A 17,554-nucleotide genomic window follows, 5' to 3' on the forward strand; every position below is an offset into this window, starting at 1 on the left:
GCGAAGAGCGATCATTTCTGATTCAGCTACACCTAACAAACATTGTCTGTTTTGCATGTTGCTTGATGCTGTTAAGAAGTATACAAGAATGAAAATTTAGGAGAAGCAAGTGAAACACAGCAGCGGCTGTGGGCGGAAGAAGAGCATCGTCTCATGCCTGCAAAGTACAGTCGAACCTGAATATAATCAATTCGGCTGAAGCAAATTGTTCTCTACATCAAACACGGGAGACATAGTTAGCAATGCTCACGTAAAATAACTCCTGCATAATGAAATATACGCTGGATATATTGAACTTGGGGCGTCCGCTAGCAGGTGACGAGCTGCCTTGCCTGACGCTTCAGGACACACGTTTGCAGTCGATGTGCTGCGCTGATACTTTGATGACATTGAGGGAAGTGTACTGTAGCAGGTCTGGATAATCTCGTGCATCACAAGCCCTATCTTAGTGACGTTGAGAAACTCTGAAGCACAAACAAAAAGTACTGCCTTTTTTTTTTTTTTTTGTCTTCAATAAATGTATTCCATTCTGCCTTCTTTTCTATACTAGATATAACAAATCCATATGTAACAAACACATCACAAAAGCTTGTCTAAGCACATTATGGGCATGTTTGTGTATATCAAACTACCTAATATATCAAAGTAGTATATTTAGCACACAAGCCTGTTTGATGTAAGTGGGTTCGACTCTAGTCTTAAGTGCTAGTTTCTGGTATTCAGATGGTACATGTATAGTCCATGGGCTTTTTGAAACTGCATGTAAACGCTGACTGTACCAAGTACTTATAAGAATGTACCAGGTGCTATGTTTTCTTAAGCACTTAATGTAGGCTACAGTGTGTTCTTCATAGGTTTGCTAAGGGTTAAAATACAGCTATCATATGTGGTTTTCTTGGCTTTTTTGTGTCAACACGACGTGGTTCCAAAAACGGCCGATTACTTGGGCTTCGAATATGTTTTCTTGGACGTCAACAAAGGTTTATCTCCAATGCTGCCCAGAATTGCAACACACCCATAGTGTTTCGGCTAGACAGGTTCTATAGCTAGGCATTTACAATCTACACTGCTGAGACGTGTCTTTTGTATCTTTTGGGCTGTACACAGCCAGCAAGCAGATGCACTACCTTGAATGTGCCCAGCATTGTTGCTAATTGCAGTAAAGGGACTCTAAAGAGAAAACTAATTTGAGCTTTGTTAGTAAATCGCCCTTCTACAATACCAAAAAGGCCACTCTTAGCACAGAAAGACACTTGGTACACCAGAAAGGACACAAAACTAAAGACGGGTCACAACACTGCCTTGAAGTTCCCGCACCAGCATAGCAGACGACGGCCTGAGCAGTCGTCCTCTGCTTGGCCCTAGTTAATGCTTGGGCCTAGTTAATTTTTTTTTTTTATGGGTGAAGATGGACCGCATTTTTTTCTAAAAGAACCAGAGGCTTAATTTGGGAGGTTTCAAAAACTATTTCTGACCCACAATGACCCAAGTACGAAAAAAAAAAAAAATACCTTGAAATTCGCAGCGTCACATCAGTGTGAAGATTTTAAAAGAACTTTCACCGGTAATTTTCTCTTCTAAAAATCAGACCGTCACAGGAAAATTAACAATAACAAAGCTTTGAAAGAATGCTCTGCCAGTCTAAGCTGATTTAGTGTTTCATTCTCATGTTCCTTTAAGTTGCGTGTCTCGCTTGCTCTGATAAAAACTGGGTCGAGCAGAGCATACATTGGTATGTCTGCTGGGCTCCTTTGTTTTGTTGCAGCGCCTACTCATCAGCGCATCCTTCTGTGTCAAGTGCTTGACAGAAATGAGGAAATCAATAAACCGTCATTTAATCATTTAATGCCCAAGTGGATGAACTGCAAGAAGAGCAAACCGTCAGAAACAACAAGCTAAATCACTCTCTTGTTGCTGCAATGATGAAACCCTGTGCAAATTCATTGCAAATGCTGGCTGTACGTTGATAATGCTGGTACAAACATGCATAGATGTAACACTTTATCCCTGCACTTCGAGTTGTTGATTAATTTGGCCTCTCTCTGCAATCTGCTAGTCTCCTGGTTAGATTCTTCTAATTGCAGATTATGAAAAAAACAGAGTCTACTTATCACTGTAAAAGTACTGAAAGTTGGGCTAGTTGGTAGCTATTCATCATGAAACTGCAGCGCACATGCATGAAACAAGGACACAAGGCAAAGGTAACACGCACATATATATATATATATATATACATACATACATACATACATACATACATACATACATACATACATACATACATACATACATACATACATACATACATACATACATAAACCCAGGCTGACTAAAGTATGTATGTAACATCCCTGCAAAATAAACTGAGTTGCGAGTCAGTGCCTGTGTGTTACCTTTGCCTTGTGTCCTCGTTTCATGATGTATTGATCACTCTGTTATTGATTGTGTGGATGCAGTATTTTTGGGGGATGCTCTGCAGTGAACTTTGAATTGACTTCGAAATTAATCCCGTCTAGTATCTCGATCAAACAAAAACAAAACTTTGCTGTACGACCTCGTTTATCTTGTTGGGTTACATAGTATCTCGAGGGCAAGACTGATAGAAATGCCGAACCACCGAAAACAACCAAGAACATCTCCCAGCAACAGTTAATTCACATAAGAGGAATACACAAGCGTTCAAGGGATGCTCCTAATTGTTTTTTTCTCCGACTTGTGTTTGAATTTGCCTTTGTATTGACTCGCATTGTGTTTTGTGCTGCCTTAAATGCTGCAGCTTTGCTTCCCTGTAATAAAGGAAAAAAAAAAAAAGAAAAAGCTGGTTGTACCAGATGGTTGGGCAACTGCCCCAGAAAATTGTTGGTCCCAGGTTCAGTCCTCACACCAGAATGAATTTTTCTGCAACTACAAGGATTTCAGGGACAACTGCGTGGGTTTACTTTGTAGCTCCATGCTACGCTTGGTTGGATGAAAGTTTTTTTCCTTTGAACGCTGAAAGTAGGGACGTTTATGACTTTAAAGATAGCTTCGTGATTATACGAAACCTTCCGTTAGTGATGTCGAAAAGTGTATTGGAAATAAGTCAATACCACTTGATGTATCTAGTTGGTTGAAACAACTTTCCACTCTGCTCTCTGTCATTAAAGTTATGAAGAATTGAAGTTGCCACGCATTTTCTCTGTGGAGTTCTCTCGAGTTTCATCGCCTGAAGCCTGGCTGGCACGGGGCAGTGGATTTTGTAGTTGTTGTTGATGTCCTGGACGTTCGTGGTGCATACCCACAATGAGGTATTGGACATGAATCTGCTAGTTAAAAAGAAACAAGGACCAACTGAACTAGCATTTTGGAAGTTGTCCATTTACAGATAAAAGCTTAAGGGTCTGGGAAAAAAAATTGAAATCGAGAACAATATCAGCACAAAATGCCGAATTAAAGCGGAGGAATAATAAAAATCAATCTAACAAGGTAATTGATTAGCTTCAGTAAGTTATCTCCGATTGTTAATTCCGTGGCATGACATCATTACTTTTGTGATTGTGTGTGCATTCGTAAACGGGCTTTGGCTGTTGTTTCACTCTCAAAAGTTTCACACCCTTTCACGTAACTGTGTCACATGATTGTTGTCAATCTTTTGTGCATTTTTTTTTTGACCTTGCGTGCCCCCTATTTCCCTGTCAACAACGCCATGCACGTGCGAATGTCCTGTTGCGTTGAGGTTCGATTAACACGTATGACTAATCACAGGGTGATTACTACTTGGTGGACAAGCCTTGAGCATTCACCATTTTCAATTTTAGGATTACAATGCGTGCGGAGTCAAATAATAATTTGTCATACTTAGTTGTAAAGCTTATTACAGTGAGTAATCTATTGCCAAAAAATGACCCCTCTTTTTCGTTAGGCTGTGGCATTGCGCTACTAAGCTCGAGGTTGCAGATTTGATCCCGTCTTTGGCAGCTGCATTTCAATGGAGGTGAAGTTCTAAAACTGTTGTGTACTTACATTTCGGTGCATGTGACAAAACCCCAGGTGTTCAAAATTAATCCGGAATTCCCTACTACAGCATGCCCCATAATCAGTTAGCGGTTCTCGCTTGTAAAACTCCAGAATTTCAATTATTTCTTTTTTTCTCTACTGCATTGTTTCAAAGTGTTTTGCTGGGACACTTAATATAGTAACTGGGTGAAACAGTAGCACTCGCCCACATTTTTTATTTGTTCATTGCAGCGCAGACAGTATGTTTCTCGATGCATCCCATATAACTCACAAAGGCACATTTAAGGCATCACAGGGCTTATACTTGAAATTTTCAATGAACAGAACAAAGCTATTTGTGTTCAACATGTGCTTCTCTGCGCTTTTCCCAGTGCTTTTGCACATTAAAGAACCCCAGGTGGTCCAAATAAATCCGGAGTCCCCCACTACGGCGTGCCTCGAAATCATATGGTGGCTTTGGCACGTAAAACCCCATAATTTAATTTTTTTCCCAGTGCTTTTGATTTTGTGACTTTTAAGCTTTCATGACACCAGTGCTCACATACACCATGAATCACACCAGAGACTGAATGCATTGTTTTGTTAATAGTACACAGAACATAGCTTTGCACTGCTTAATTGTCTTTTGCATAATTGTTCCATGTCTACACCAGGACACTTAATTGGCTTTCACGTGTTGGTGCGTTGTATTCAGTGTTCTCGGCTTTTCAGTTATTTTTAAAATTTTACATATTCATGAAAATGTATATTTTCATGTATGAGGTGTCTCAGTTATATCTCCGGTCCCGTCTGGTTTTTTATTATTATTTTTATTTATTTCTTTCAGATTTTTCTTTTATAAAATGTCGAACCATATTATGGTGGTGCTCGTTATATGACTCGTAAGTCCACTGCAACGGCACCACGGTGAACGGCACCGTTCGGTAATAATAATAATAAAAAAAAGCGAATAAAATTTTGAGTATTTGTTTTTATAAATTACAATAGCTTTACTTTGCACTTTTAATCAGACAACTCTGCATTCATGAGTATAGCATTGATACGCCTGCATGATCCCGATTAACAGGTGATGTGTTCCGCTTTCTTTCTTTTTTACTTCCTCTCGTAGGCTTTCCCGCAAACCACATCTCTCGATCTCAGGTTACCGGAAGTTAAACATGCGGCCCCGGAACTACGTCATGGACGCGCCGTTCGGCTGTTACCGTAAACTGTGCACGACTCCCCAATTTTCGGCAAAAGCCGATAACTCGCGACTTCCCGCTCGTTTTCGATTTTTACGTGACAAGCGCGCGAATGAAATCGAAAATACTAAACGTCCGTGCAAGAAAAAGTCGCGTGCTATTAGAAAATAAGTTGTTTTTTCACGGCGAAGCCGGGGCCTGGTGGCGAGCGGCGCCTACCGGAAGAGCCGAACGCTGCTACGTACACAAGGATACAAGCCAGCATAGCATCGCACACGAGGTGGAACAACTTTAGGAATGTTTCGCCGCTTTCGCCGAACCGTTTCACCGTAAGTGACCAGCATCGTTTCCTGGATTGTCGCCTCGCGTCGCGAACTTGTTCTCAAGCGGATCGAATGTCACGGATAAACGCCGACCCGATGCGACTTTGGCTCACCCCCACGGATCTCTCACATGTGGGTCGAGGCTTAAATGTTGACGATCGTCCCCCCACCACCACCACCACACCACTACCACATAAACGTTTCTCCCCTCTCGACGAGCTCGTACGTTGCCACTTCCCGCTTTTTACGTCTGTCGATGTTGTATAGCTCGATAATAAGTGACGAGAAAATAACGAGCTGCATGCGGTTCGTGTGTGCGACGATTCCGCGATCGTGAAATGTGCGTCTGCAACCGATCGCCGAGCGATGTAAGCGTAGCGGCACTTCTCGGCCGCCGGTAGGCGATCGTCGAAGGTCAAGTTAATAGAAACAAAAAGCGTTCGGCATATCTGGCCTAAATGTTGCGCCCCGCGTCGAATTCCGGCTCGCTAGACCGGCGAGCTTCGGGCAATCCCCCCAATCGCCGCTTTGCGGTACTTCGGTGACCTAGCTTCGCTTGCTCGTAAGTTCAATCGCGCTGTAAACATTTGCTTTCGATAGAAGCAAGACGCTTTAGTGAGCGTTACCTCCGTATGTAAAGGAGTGGAAAGAAAGGAAAGGTTCTGGAAGAAACGGTGTGTTCCCACCGCCGAGGAAATAAAACAGAATAAGACAAGCATCGGCGAAGCCGTTAGCTGGGGATTCGTTACAGCTGTTGCGATCATCCGTGCGTCCTAACTTGAACCGAACAGACGCGACGGAAACCGTCACGTTTGTCTTCGATGCGTCATCGCAACACACGCGCACAACCTTGTTGCCCGTTAGACGCGTTCAAAACCCAACTCGACCATGCTGACTTGTGCAATCGTCGGGATTGAGAGGGAGGGGGGGGGGGGGGGTGTATTGCTTGGTGAACACGTGACCTGCTTGATGATAATCGTAGATCTTCTGCGTGCGTATCGTATGCATGGCCTCGCAGCTACCGTGCTACGGACGACGTAGTCAGTAGCCTCGGTTGCCCCCGGGAGACGAGATAGGGCGAGCAATTTAGAGGCGATTACGCCGTCCGAGTCCCTTCCCATTTCGCTATCGGACTGGAAAAGAGAGAGAAAGGAAGGAAGGTCGGGTGTCTTTTGTTGCACGCCAATATCTCTGCTTTCTGTTTCTTTTATCTCCATTTCATGCGTGGTTTAAAGGGTTGAGAGGTTTTAGAGACAGGTAACGTGCGTTCCCCATCGTCGTGTGTTTATTTTACTTCTCGAAGGTTCAGAAGTTGTCTTAACAAAACACATCGAGCAGGGGACGTATTCGGTCTTTATGCCGTTGACTTCAACTCTGCGGTTGCCGCCACGTGTTGCCTTCCGTGGTAGAGCCAAGATATATATATATATATATATATATATATATATATATATATATATATATATATATATATATATAATGGTGTGTGTGTGTAGAGGGGGTGGGGTTGGAGAGGGGCGAGTGTAACTTTTTTTTTTGTTGTTGCTTGTTTATCGCGACTGCCATGTGGCGAACTTTGTTGCAACTAGACTTGACCTCACGAAGGATGCCACGGCGACGTTACATCATCGCAGCAGTGGACAGCACCTTTAAGTTATTTCGCTGCGTGCTTTTGAAAAAGTCGTCAGGACGATTAGCGAATCTTTTGGAGCGTGGTGAGACGTACGCGCCCTAGATAGCTGTGGAGCCTCCTCCACGTTAGCAAACTGCGTAATTAAACCCGACTAGTTCGGGAAAGGAAACCTCGTTAGCGCATTACGTCTGCTTGCTCGTAAGTGCCCTGTGTGCGGTGCGATTGGCTGTGAAAACGCCTCGCGTGAATTGGCCTCCCTCCAATCTAGTTCGTGTTGGGAGATGCGCTTCGCCTGGCCTGAAGCGCTGCAGGCAAACAGGCGGCGAGGCGCGTCGGTGTCTTTTCGTGACTCGAGAATCCGCGTGGCAGGCTGGCTGAGAAAGCGACCGAAATTGTCCTGCCACGGCAAGTTTAAAAGGCAACGAGCGGGCTCTCTGTTGCGTGTCTGTGTCGGTAGAGGCGAGAGGGTAGCGGCCGAGGACCAAAAGAAAATGCTTCGACGACGACGGCTTCCCCCGAGCTAGCGAGCATGGCAAAAAAAATAAAAAAATAAACTGAAAAAAAAAAATGGACTCGTTTTCGCTTGCGGAGCGCACACCCGGCTTTTGTGGCAACGAGTCTTTTTCCGGCGTCCGCCATCTTTGGTTGCCATGGGAACGGTGACGCGCCTTCTGCCGCTGGGCCTCCTGTCGTCTGCTTCTTGCGATCCCGCCTTTGCAATTTTTTTTTTTTTTCTTTCTTTATTCATCACTACCATCGCGGCGATGGTCGCTGCTCTTCGAACGTGGAACCCCTCACAACGGCTTCCTCTTATTTTGCTCGCATCGAAGTGTGTCTAGCATTTCCTGAAAAGCGAGTCGGTGAGATTATTGTGCTTGCGGGCGGGGTTCGGGTGGTCGACGAGGTTGCCGATTTCCTGCTCCTTCCTCTTGAAGCACAGTGCATTTTTTTTTTTTTTTTTTCTGCGCCCGTTCGACGTCAGGTGCTTGCGGCGATTACTTGTTTGGCCGATAGCTGGCCAGCCTATCCGGGATGCTGTCGCAAGCCGCTTCAACCACTTCTTTTCTTTCTTTTTCTTAGATTACTTTTTCTCTCTCTCTCTCTCTCTATTCCATCTCCGAGGTGCGACGCGTGGCTGTCTTTGTCGCCGTCGTAGCGGAACCCGTTCTGTCAACCAAACTTCCTCCCTCTTTCCTGTCCGCGTGCATCGCTCGTTTGCACCTGCGTCTTTAGGTCGCGATCAATTAGGCCCGCGCGTCTCTAATTTGCATCGCTTAACCATTTCCGATTCGTCGTTGCCGGTGCTTTTCACCGTCTCACGCGATGTAGTGGTCTGTAACTTCAGCTGCACGGAGACGAGAAGCTTAGGGGGTTTAGGGGACGCGAAGTTAGGGGACACTGTTGGCCCGGCTTACAAATTAAACACACAAAATATTACGAAAGAACGCTAGGCAGTCTGTATGATTTCAGCGCAAGCGCAGTGGGCCCGGGCCGCTCGTGCTATTTTTTGGTCACGTTATGCCGATTGGGTACGGCATCTCGTCAAGTCCGTGTTTTTGTCCAGCTTTCAAGCATGGAATGCTTTTAGCTCTCATTACGGCATCCTTCAAGTGACCTTGAGCCAAAAGGCAGAGCCGTTATCCGGGCACTCAAACGAGATCATCCGGGCAACCAGTCAAAAGTTTAGAAAATGCGGTCTCTCGGCCCCCAACACTTTGTACAGGACCGCATTACATACGCTAGTTACTAGTGACTGCCCCAAAAAGTTACAAAAAATATTGCTTCCGAGTTCTTCCTAATGTTTGTTCACATTGTAAATCAAGCTGTAACTTCTACTACGCTGGGGTTTTATTTGTTGTTTCCAATAGCGGACGTTCAAAAGGAAGGTACATGGCACCATACACTTGATTGTCATCTTTTGGCGCTGAGACAGGGTTGCCTGTGCTCTTTTCAACACGCCAGCGGTCCGTGAGTACCGCGGCGCGGGTTTTGCGTCGCCTCGGTAGCTGGAGCCTCCTTTAGGCGCTTCTTCTATATGGACAGTGCGCTCTGTCTCCCTGACGTCTTTCGCTGCCTGCCGTGCCGCCTTCAGCCGGTTTTCTTCTAGCTGGGCAGCGTCCGTATGGACCAGTGCACAGTATGGCGTGCTACAGTGTGGTGTGGGGTGTGCCGTTGAGAACATGCACTACACCCATTTTAAGATTGTGGCGAGTATCATCTCCAACCAATCTGCTTTGGCGGTAGCCATTTCATGCTTACATCTACTCTCAATTACGGGAGAGCCAGCAATTTCTTGTTTGCTATTTATTCGCAGGTGCTGGGATTGCTAAGCGTTACGCTTTGTCTCACAAGGATAGTGCAGCGCTGTCGAATCGAGCTGGCCTGAGCCAATCACGGATCGAATTTACAAAGCAGTTACGCAACGTGACTTGTCACCACGTTATAGTGATGCGAAGACGCACGGGGGCGCTGCGGTCGGTTTCGGAGTGACGTATGCGCCGCCATGAGCCAGGTGGCGCAATCAGACCAGTTAGGAGCTGCTCTCTTGGCGCGAGTTGTCTCGAAAGACGGATATTGATATCGGGAAACACAAGTTTATATGGTTCATCCCAGAGAAAGCACGGCGCCCTTATTGGGTGAAATGTGCGTTCAGCTTCCTCCTGTGTCAAGTTGAATTGTCTTCCACTTTCATGAGCCTTTTCCTTGTAACTTGTACGTTTCCTTTGAAGGTATTAGGCGATTTCCATGATTTTTTTTTCCGGATTCGTTGTCTGTTGGCTTCATAAGGTTGCTATACCAGCGACAAAAAATTGAGCCCCTCGATTGCCCTCATTCTTTTCACTAATTGCGCATCGCGAGTGCCTCGATGTTCGCAGTCTTGATGACATGTGGTGTGGCATATACATGGTGCCCCACGTAACTTGGGCCAAACTTTAAAAAAAATATGCAAATGTCACGTAGCTGGACAGAACCAAGGTAATGAATGTTGTTTGCCGTCGTGTGGAGATACTCGGATTATTTTTTGCATTCCGCCTAATGACAATTAGTCTTAATTAATTAATCAACTTCTCAAATATCATAATTAGATTAAAGTGCCTATGAGAAAATTGTTCAGAAACATGAGAAACTCCCGGTACAGCTTTCTGTTGCTCAGTACGTGCTACATGAAATTGTTTTCCCAGGCACGAGAGAAGTCGCGAATACACGCGAAGTGCCTCGAGAGGCCAGCTCTCGCGGGAAATTTTGGACATGACGCACTTTTATTTACCTCGGCTACTAAGTATCTTACCTGACGTAGTGGCCCAGCCTGGTTACCTTTCCGTCGGTAAATATGCACCACATTGTATTCTAAAGGAGCCAAAAAAGAGTGAACGTGGCAAGTTTCAAGAACACTTACGGTGCCACAGCGGCCGAAATGCGAGAAAAATAGTTTAGAATCCGTGACGTCATACTGACCTACCGGCGTTGTCGCCGCTGTGGTTTGGCGCGAATTAGACAAAAAAAAAAAAAAAAAAATTGGCGTTTGCTTTCTCTTCTACCATAGACCCATTCTGTTACAAGCAGAGCTCCACAAAAGATTTCCGGTCGAGTACTCTGCAACAACAAAAATTTACACTAACCTCTAACTCCGTAGAACTCTCCTGCTGGCGCCAGTTTTGCTGCAGAGTGAGAATTTTTGATTAGCGAGTTTTACTGCTACGTACAATCTGAAAGCTACGTACTTACATGAGCTCGACGCATGGGTCACTTTCCTTATATTTGAACGTGTCAAAAGAACATTTTGCCTCGACTAACTTGACTGTCAAAAGTGCATGACCAGAACTCTGCTGGGGTCATGGACGCACTGCTTCCGCAGTGCGGATAAAAGGGTCTGTAATCAACCCGTCACCGCAAAATTAGCGAAAGTGTAGTTGTGAAAGAACGCTTCGTCAGCATAAACCGAGTTACTGTTTTTCTCTATAGGCGTCGCTTCAATAGCAGAACAGCACCGCACGCGTAAAATGCGGGACGTGTGGGGTTCAGCACCTGCGTTGGTGGTACGTTGTCCTTTTGGTCCGCTTTCACTACTTTTCTTTTTCCGTCTAATTATCTATACATTTGCACTGAAGATAACGGGTAATTGCCCCGGTGTCTGTTGGTTTCCTATGGTTGTCGAAAAAAATAAATAAAAATAGAACCACTCGTTTCTGAAATGTCCGCTGGCGGTCGTCTTGACCTTCCAGGTAATCTGCCCCTGCCAGAAGTCAACGTAAGCTCTCTGGTAGTTTGGAGAGTGCACATCGACGAATTTCTCGATCCGACAGTGATCAATATATATATATATATATATATATATATATATATAAAGAGAAATTATTCCATGTACCTTTCAAACGTATAAAAGAACTGGAGCGATGCTTCAAGGCAAACAGAACAAGAATTTAAATTCGACCGTTGGACCGCTCTTCATCCGGGTTTACAAAAAAAAAAAGTTGTAATGAAAACTGGTGTGTCCTGATGAAAAATCCTGAAGAAGACCGGTCCACCGGTCGAAACCGCCGAAATTCCGCAACGTAATTGTCAAGAGTTATGAAATGAAAGTATACCTTGCGTATGCCTCACTCGACTAGACGACAACTTCTTGGCGCGGTTTATTTTAGCCTGTATTTTGTAATTTCTTGTTCCTGGCGTCGGTCATCGCAGGCTGCACGTTGGAAGTCAGCTAGGAGTACCCCTAATAGACATCAAGATCAATTTTAGCATCACCCACGGTGTACGAATAGGTTGCATCACCTACCCCCGGACCCCACTAAACTATGTCTTTTTTTTTTTTTCAAGTGGTGCAATGCAACCTCTAAGTAGCTCACTGACGCACCGTACAAGCTGTAGGCGGATTTGCAAATTTATCTGTATGCAAGTAATGTGTCTGTCCTGATACCTTTCATTTTAGTAAACACTGAATGAACGGTTGAATAAATATACTCTCCGTTTAGTATCCGTTGTTACGAGTAGGTTCGTGCCGTTTATTAGTATTTTTTTTTAAGCAGTACGCAGTTCTCTATAAAAAGCTCGGATACAGAAAAAGTGTTTGCAAAGTTCTGGGTAGATTTCGGGCAGTGGCAAAACGGGCCCCTACGACTCCCGAAAGTAGCGAGAACTCCCTTACATAGCCTCGCTGTTGCTCGGATTGGCACACAGCTGTATTTGCTTTTATCGCCCGTTTTCGTGGTTGGTTAATGGTCGGCTGCGGACTCGGCAAACTTTCGTTCGTCCTTTTCGATCGCATTGACAATCATCCTCGATGATTTGTGCACAATTTTCACGTATTCGAAAAGATAAGTTTACATAGTAAAAAAAAAAAAAAAAAAGATTAGGGTGCCCTCTGCAGGATAACATTTAATTTAGCTTAAATGTTGTTGCAGTCTCTCGGTGCAGGTCGTCACGGCCCCAAAGTTATCGGCAATCATTTTGCAAAGTATTTTATAACGTGTCCTCGCGCGACCGACCCCTTGTATACATTATTACGCACACTGATAATTCACTCCTTTCCAATGGGAACCTTGAAGCGCTTACGTAATCATTTCATTTTTTGTAATATGCCGTGTGGCCGATCCCAAGCATATATACGTCATAGTGCACACTGGCAATTAAGTCTTTTTCACAATGAACTCCTAAGCGATTATTTAAAATATTTGTCCGCGGATACAAAGTCGAATACACATACGGGAAACTGTAACATACGGATCAGTAGTAAGTAATAAGAACGGACTTGAAAGGTGCGTCCCTGGACTGTCTGAAGAAGAGTTGTTTTGGGCATTGCAGCTGATGTGATGAACTGCTTTACCACCGACCTCGCTTAAAATAAGAACGAAAAATGATTGCATCAGCAAAGCTCGACACTCTTATCGGGCCTTGGCTGTCCTACGTGAACTAACGGGGACAGTGTGTGGGGTCGGGTGACGGAAGTTTCCTGAGAAAAGTCACTGTGCAAGCAAACTTTTACCCAGAGAGAGAGAGAGAGAGATGGAGATCTTTTAATGAGTGCTGGACGTTTATTACCTAATCGCTCTATTGTTTACATGTGCACATAGTTGCCTTATCATAATCTATCGTCTCGATCATCCTGTCTCCTCGTCCTTTTGCACCCCTACCCCTGGAGTCAACGCTCCACCATTCTAATACTGACCACCGTTCAGGTGTCAGCAGAGTGCGCTAGACAGTTGCAGTGTGGCCACCAGTATTTTCCTTCCCTTTCTTTTCCTTTATTTATTTATTTAGTATACAACCGATAATAATAATATTAATAATAATCCCCAATCATCTTCAATTGATAACTCCACGCTTCTGAGAAGATAGAGCTGGTCTAGAGAGACGGGGTTTCTTTCATTTTATCATGGAGTTATCGTGACATAGGCGGTGCAGGTAATACCCGGCCTGCGCCTCGTTTATCCGCATCACAAGCCTGTCCACCCCCGCCCCCCTCCTCTGCTTTCCGGCGGGCACAAGTTTTCTTAAGGTCGTCGTCGGCGTCATTTCGTCGTCATAGTCAGTCACTTCCTGCTCCGGGGCTGCTTGCAAGAAGGAAAACACGGCGGCGGCGGCAACAGCGGCAGCGGTTGTTCCATCCCAGCGTCGTTCCTCTCCTCGCGCGGCTATCGCGGCCGCGCCGCGTAGGTCGTTGTCATGGCAACGGACACGCACGGCCTGGAGGAAGAAGCAGAGAGAAGCCGGACGGACGCGTCATTTGGGCGCGCGCGCGCTTTGGATTGGTCGATTCTCTTCGCGGGCTGAGCGGCCCGCTCATTCTACTTTTTTTTTTTATTTCGCTACGAATATATTTCCATTTCTTTGCCAGAAGACGGGCCGCGTAAGTTAACACACACAGGAAGTGTAGACAAGACAAGCTGTCGTCCTGTGATTGCTTCATCTGGGTATCTCTGTTAATTTGTACACCGTTTCTGATGGCCACGTTTCGTAACTCGTTTAACAAGAAAACTAGCAGGGTCCTTATTTCGTTTCCGTGATGCTGCTTCTGTCTACCAATCACTGTATAAAGGGGACCCTAAGGCGAAAAATGATTAAGAGCTGTATTACAAGTTACTCTTACCGTGACAGGAGCTTTGGCAAGCAAAACAATAAAGAAATAAAGTAAATCGGCAAATCCGACAATGTTCAAGGAAAGCCACGAAGCTTTCCTGGATCTTTACTGAAATGTCTTCGCTTCTTTGCTTGTATGTAGCTCAGCGTTCCTTGCTCAGTGCATGCTTTGGTTCCATTTTGTTCCCTTCACTTCTTTTTTCACACTCGGCTGCTTTCAACACCTACTTAACCATTGTGTAGCTGACTTCAATTTTCTGTTGCCGTCTTCCTCACTTGCCTCTTCTTCTGTTTGTCGATTTGGGCACCATATAAACATTGCACACATCCATTCTGGGGGATTGGCCAAGAATGTTAAAATATGATACCCAGTGCCACGTGCCCAGTTGCACATATCCAGTGGCCCAAGTGGTCTATTTGAGCGCATACCCAGCGGCCCAAGTGGTCTATTTGAGTGCATACCCAGTGGCCCGAGTTGTCCATTAGAGTGCATATGCAGTGGCCCAATTTGCCGATTTGAGCACATAACCAGTGGCCCAAGTGGTCTATTTGAGTGCATACCCAGAGGCCCGAGTTGTCCATTAGAGCGCATATCCAGTGGCCCTAGTGGTCTATTTGAGTGTATACAACGGTGGCCCGAGTTGTCCATTAGAGCGCATATCCAGTGGCCCTAGTGGTCTATTTGAGTGTATACCCGGTGGCCCGAGTTGCCCATTAGAGCGCACATACCAATGCCCCAAGTTGCCGATTTGAGCACATACCCATTGACCTGAGTTGTCCATTAGAGTGCATATCCAGTGGCCCACGTGGTCCATTTGAGCACATACCCAGCGGCCCAAGTGGTCTATTTGAGTGCATACCCAATGGCCCAATTTGCCGATTTGAGCACATAACCAGTGGCCCAAGTGGTCTATTTGAGTGCATACCCAGAGGCCCGAGTTGTCCATTAGAGCGCATATCCAGTGGTCCTAGTGGTCAATTTGAGTGTATACCCGGTGGCCCGAGTTGCCCATTAGAGCGCAAATACCAATGCCCCAAGTTGCCGATTTGAGCACGTACCCAGTGGCCCGAGTTGTCCATTAGAGCGCATATCCAGTGGCCCAAGTGGTCTATTTGAGCACATACCCAGCGGCCCAAGTGGTCTATTTGAGTGCATACCCAGTGGCCCGAGTTGTCCATTAGAGCGCATATCCAGTGGCCCAAGTGGTCTATTTGAGCACATAACCAGTGGCCCAAGTGGTCTATTTGAGTGCATACCCAGTGGCCCGAGTTGTCCATTAGAGCACATATCCAGTGGCCCAAGTGGTCTATTTGAATGCATACCCAGAGGCCCGAGTTGTCCATTAGAGCGCATATCCAGTGGCCCTAGTGGTCTATTTGAGTGTATACCCGGTGGCCCGAGTTGCCCATTAGAGCGCACATACCAATGCCCCAAGTTGCCGATTTGAGCACATACCCAGTGGCCTGAGTTGTCCATTAGAGTGCATATCCAGTGGCCCAAGTGGTCTATTTGTGCACATACCCAGCGGCCCAAGTGGTCTATTTGAGTGCATACCCAGTGGCCCAATTTGCCGATTTGAGCACATAACCAGTGGCCCAAGTGGTCTATTTGAGTGCATACCCAGAGGCCCGAGTTGTCCATTAGAGCGCATATCCAGTGGTCCTAGTGGTCAATTTGAGTGTATACCCGGTGGCCCGAGTTGCCCATTAGAGCGCACATACCAATGCCCCAAGTTGCCGATTTGAGCACGTACCCAGTGGCCCGAGTTGTCCATTAGAGCGCATATCCAGTGGCCCAAGTGGTCTATTTGAGCACATACCCAGCGGCCCAAGTGGTCTATTTGAGTGCATACCCAGTGGCCCGAGTTGTCCATTAGAGCGCATATCCAGTGGCCCAAGTGGTCTATTTGAGCACACAACCAGTGGCCCAAGTGGTCTATTTGAGTGCATACCCAGAGGCCCGAGTTGTCCATTAGAGCGCATATCCAGTGGCCCTAGTGGTCTATTTGAGTGTATACCCGGTGGCCCGAGTTGCCCATTAGAGCGCACATACCAATGCCCCAAGTTGCCGATTTGATCACATACCCAGTGGCCTGAGTTGTCTAATGAGTGCATATCCAGTGGCCGACGTGGTCTATTTGAGCACATACCCAGCGGCCCAAGTGGTCTATTTGAGTGCATACCCAATGGCCCAATTTGCCGATTTGAGCACATAACCAGTGGCCCACGTGGTCTATTTGAGCACATACCCAGCGGCCCAAGTGGTCTATTTGAGTGCATACCCAATGGCCCAATTTGCCGATTTGAGCACATAACCAGTGGCCCAAGTGGTCTATTTGAGTGCATACCCAGAGGCCCGAGTTGTCTATTAGAGCGCATATCCAGTGGCCCTAGTGGTCTATTTGAGTGTATACCCGGTGGCCCGAGTTGCCCATTAGAGCGCACATACCAATGCCCCAAGTTGCCGATTTGAGCACGTACCCAGTGGCCCGAGTTGTCCATTAGAGCGCATATCCAGTGGCCCAAGTGGTCTATTTGAGCACATAACCAGTGGCCCAAGTGGTCTATTTGAGTGCATACCCAGAGGCCCGAGTTGTCCATTAGGGCGCATATCCAGTGGCCCTAGTGGTCTATTTGAGTGTATACCCGGTGGCCCGAGTTGCCCATTAGAGCGCACATACCAATGCCCCAAGTTGCCGATTTGAGCACGTACCCAGTGGCCCGAGTTGTCCATTAGAGCGCATATCCAGTGGCCCAAGTGGTCTATTTGAGCACATACCCAGCGGCCCAAGTGGTCTATTTGAGTGCATACCCAGTGGCCCGAGTTGTCCATTAGAGCGCATATCCAGTGGCCCAAGTGGTCTATTTGAGCACATACCCAGCGGCCCAAGTGGTCTATTTGAGTGCATACCCAGTGGCCCGAGTTGTCCATTAGAGCGCATATCCAGTGGCCCAAGTGGTCTATTTGAGCACATAACCAGTGGCCCAAGTGGTCTATTTGAGTGCATACCCAGAGGCCCGAGTTGTCCATTAGGGCGCATATCCAGTGGCCATAGTGGTCTATTTGAGTGTATACCCGGTGGCCCGAGTTGCCCATTAGAGCGCACATACCAATGCCCCAAGTTGCCGATTTGAGCACGTACCCAGTGGCCCGAGTTGTCCATTAGAGCGCATATCCAGTGGCCCAAGTGGTCTATTTGAGCACATACCCAGCGGCCCAAGTGGTCTATTTGAGTGCATACCCAGTGGCCCGAGTTGTCCATTAGAGCGCATATCCAGTGGCCCAAGTGGTCTATTTGAGCACATACCCAGCAGCCCAAGTGGTCTATTTGAGTGCATACCCA

The 17,554-nt window shown here is 46.2% G+C and overlaps 1 protein-coding gene across 2 annotated transcripts in view; it reads left to right on the plus strand.

Moving 5' to 3' along the window:
* The first annotated feature begins 5,327 nt into the window (after positions 1-5,327).
* LOC119457824 (forkhead box protein N3) overlaps positions 5,328-17,554 on the plus strand; it is a 66,791-nt gene continuing 54,564 nt past the window's right edge. The window contains exon 1 of one of the 2 annotated variants that reach the window (XM_037719572.2): positions 5,328-5,506. The gene's annotated coding sequence lies outside the window, so the exon portion shown is untranslated. The remainder of the gene's footprint in view (positions 5,507-17,554) is intronic. The other variant, XM_037719569.2, reaches the window with a different exon arrangement.

The sequence above is a fragment of the Dermacentor silvarum genome, chromosome 7, assembly GCF_013339745.2.
Source record: "Dermacentor silvarum isolate Dsil-2018 chromosome 7, BIME_Dsil_1.4, whole genome shotgun sequence".
NCBI lineage: Eukaryota > Metazoa > Arthropoda > Arachnida > Ixodida > Ixodidae > Dermacentor > Dermacentor silvarum.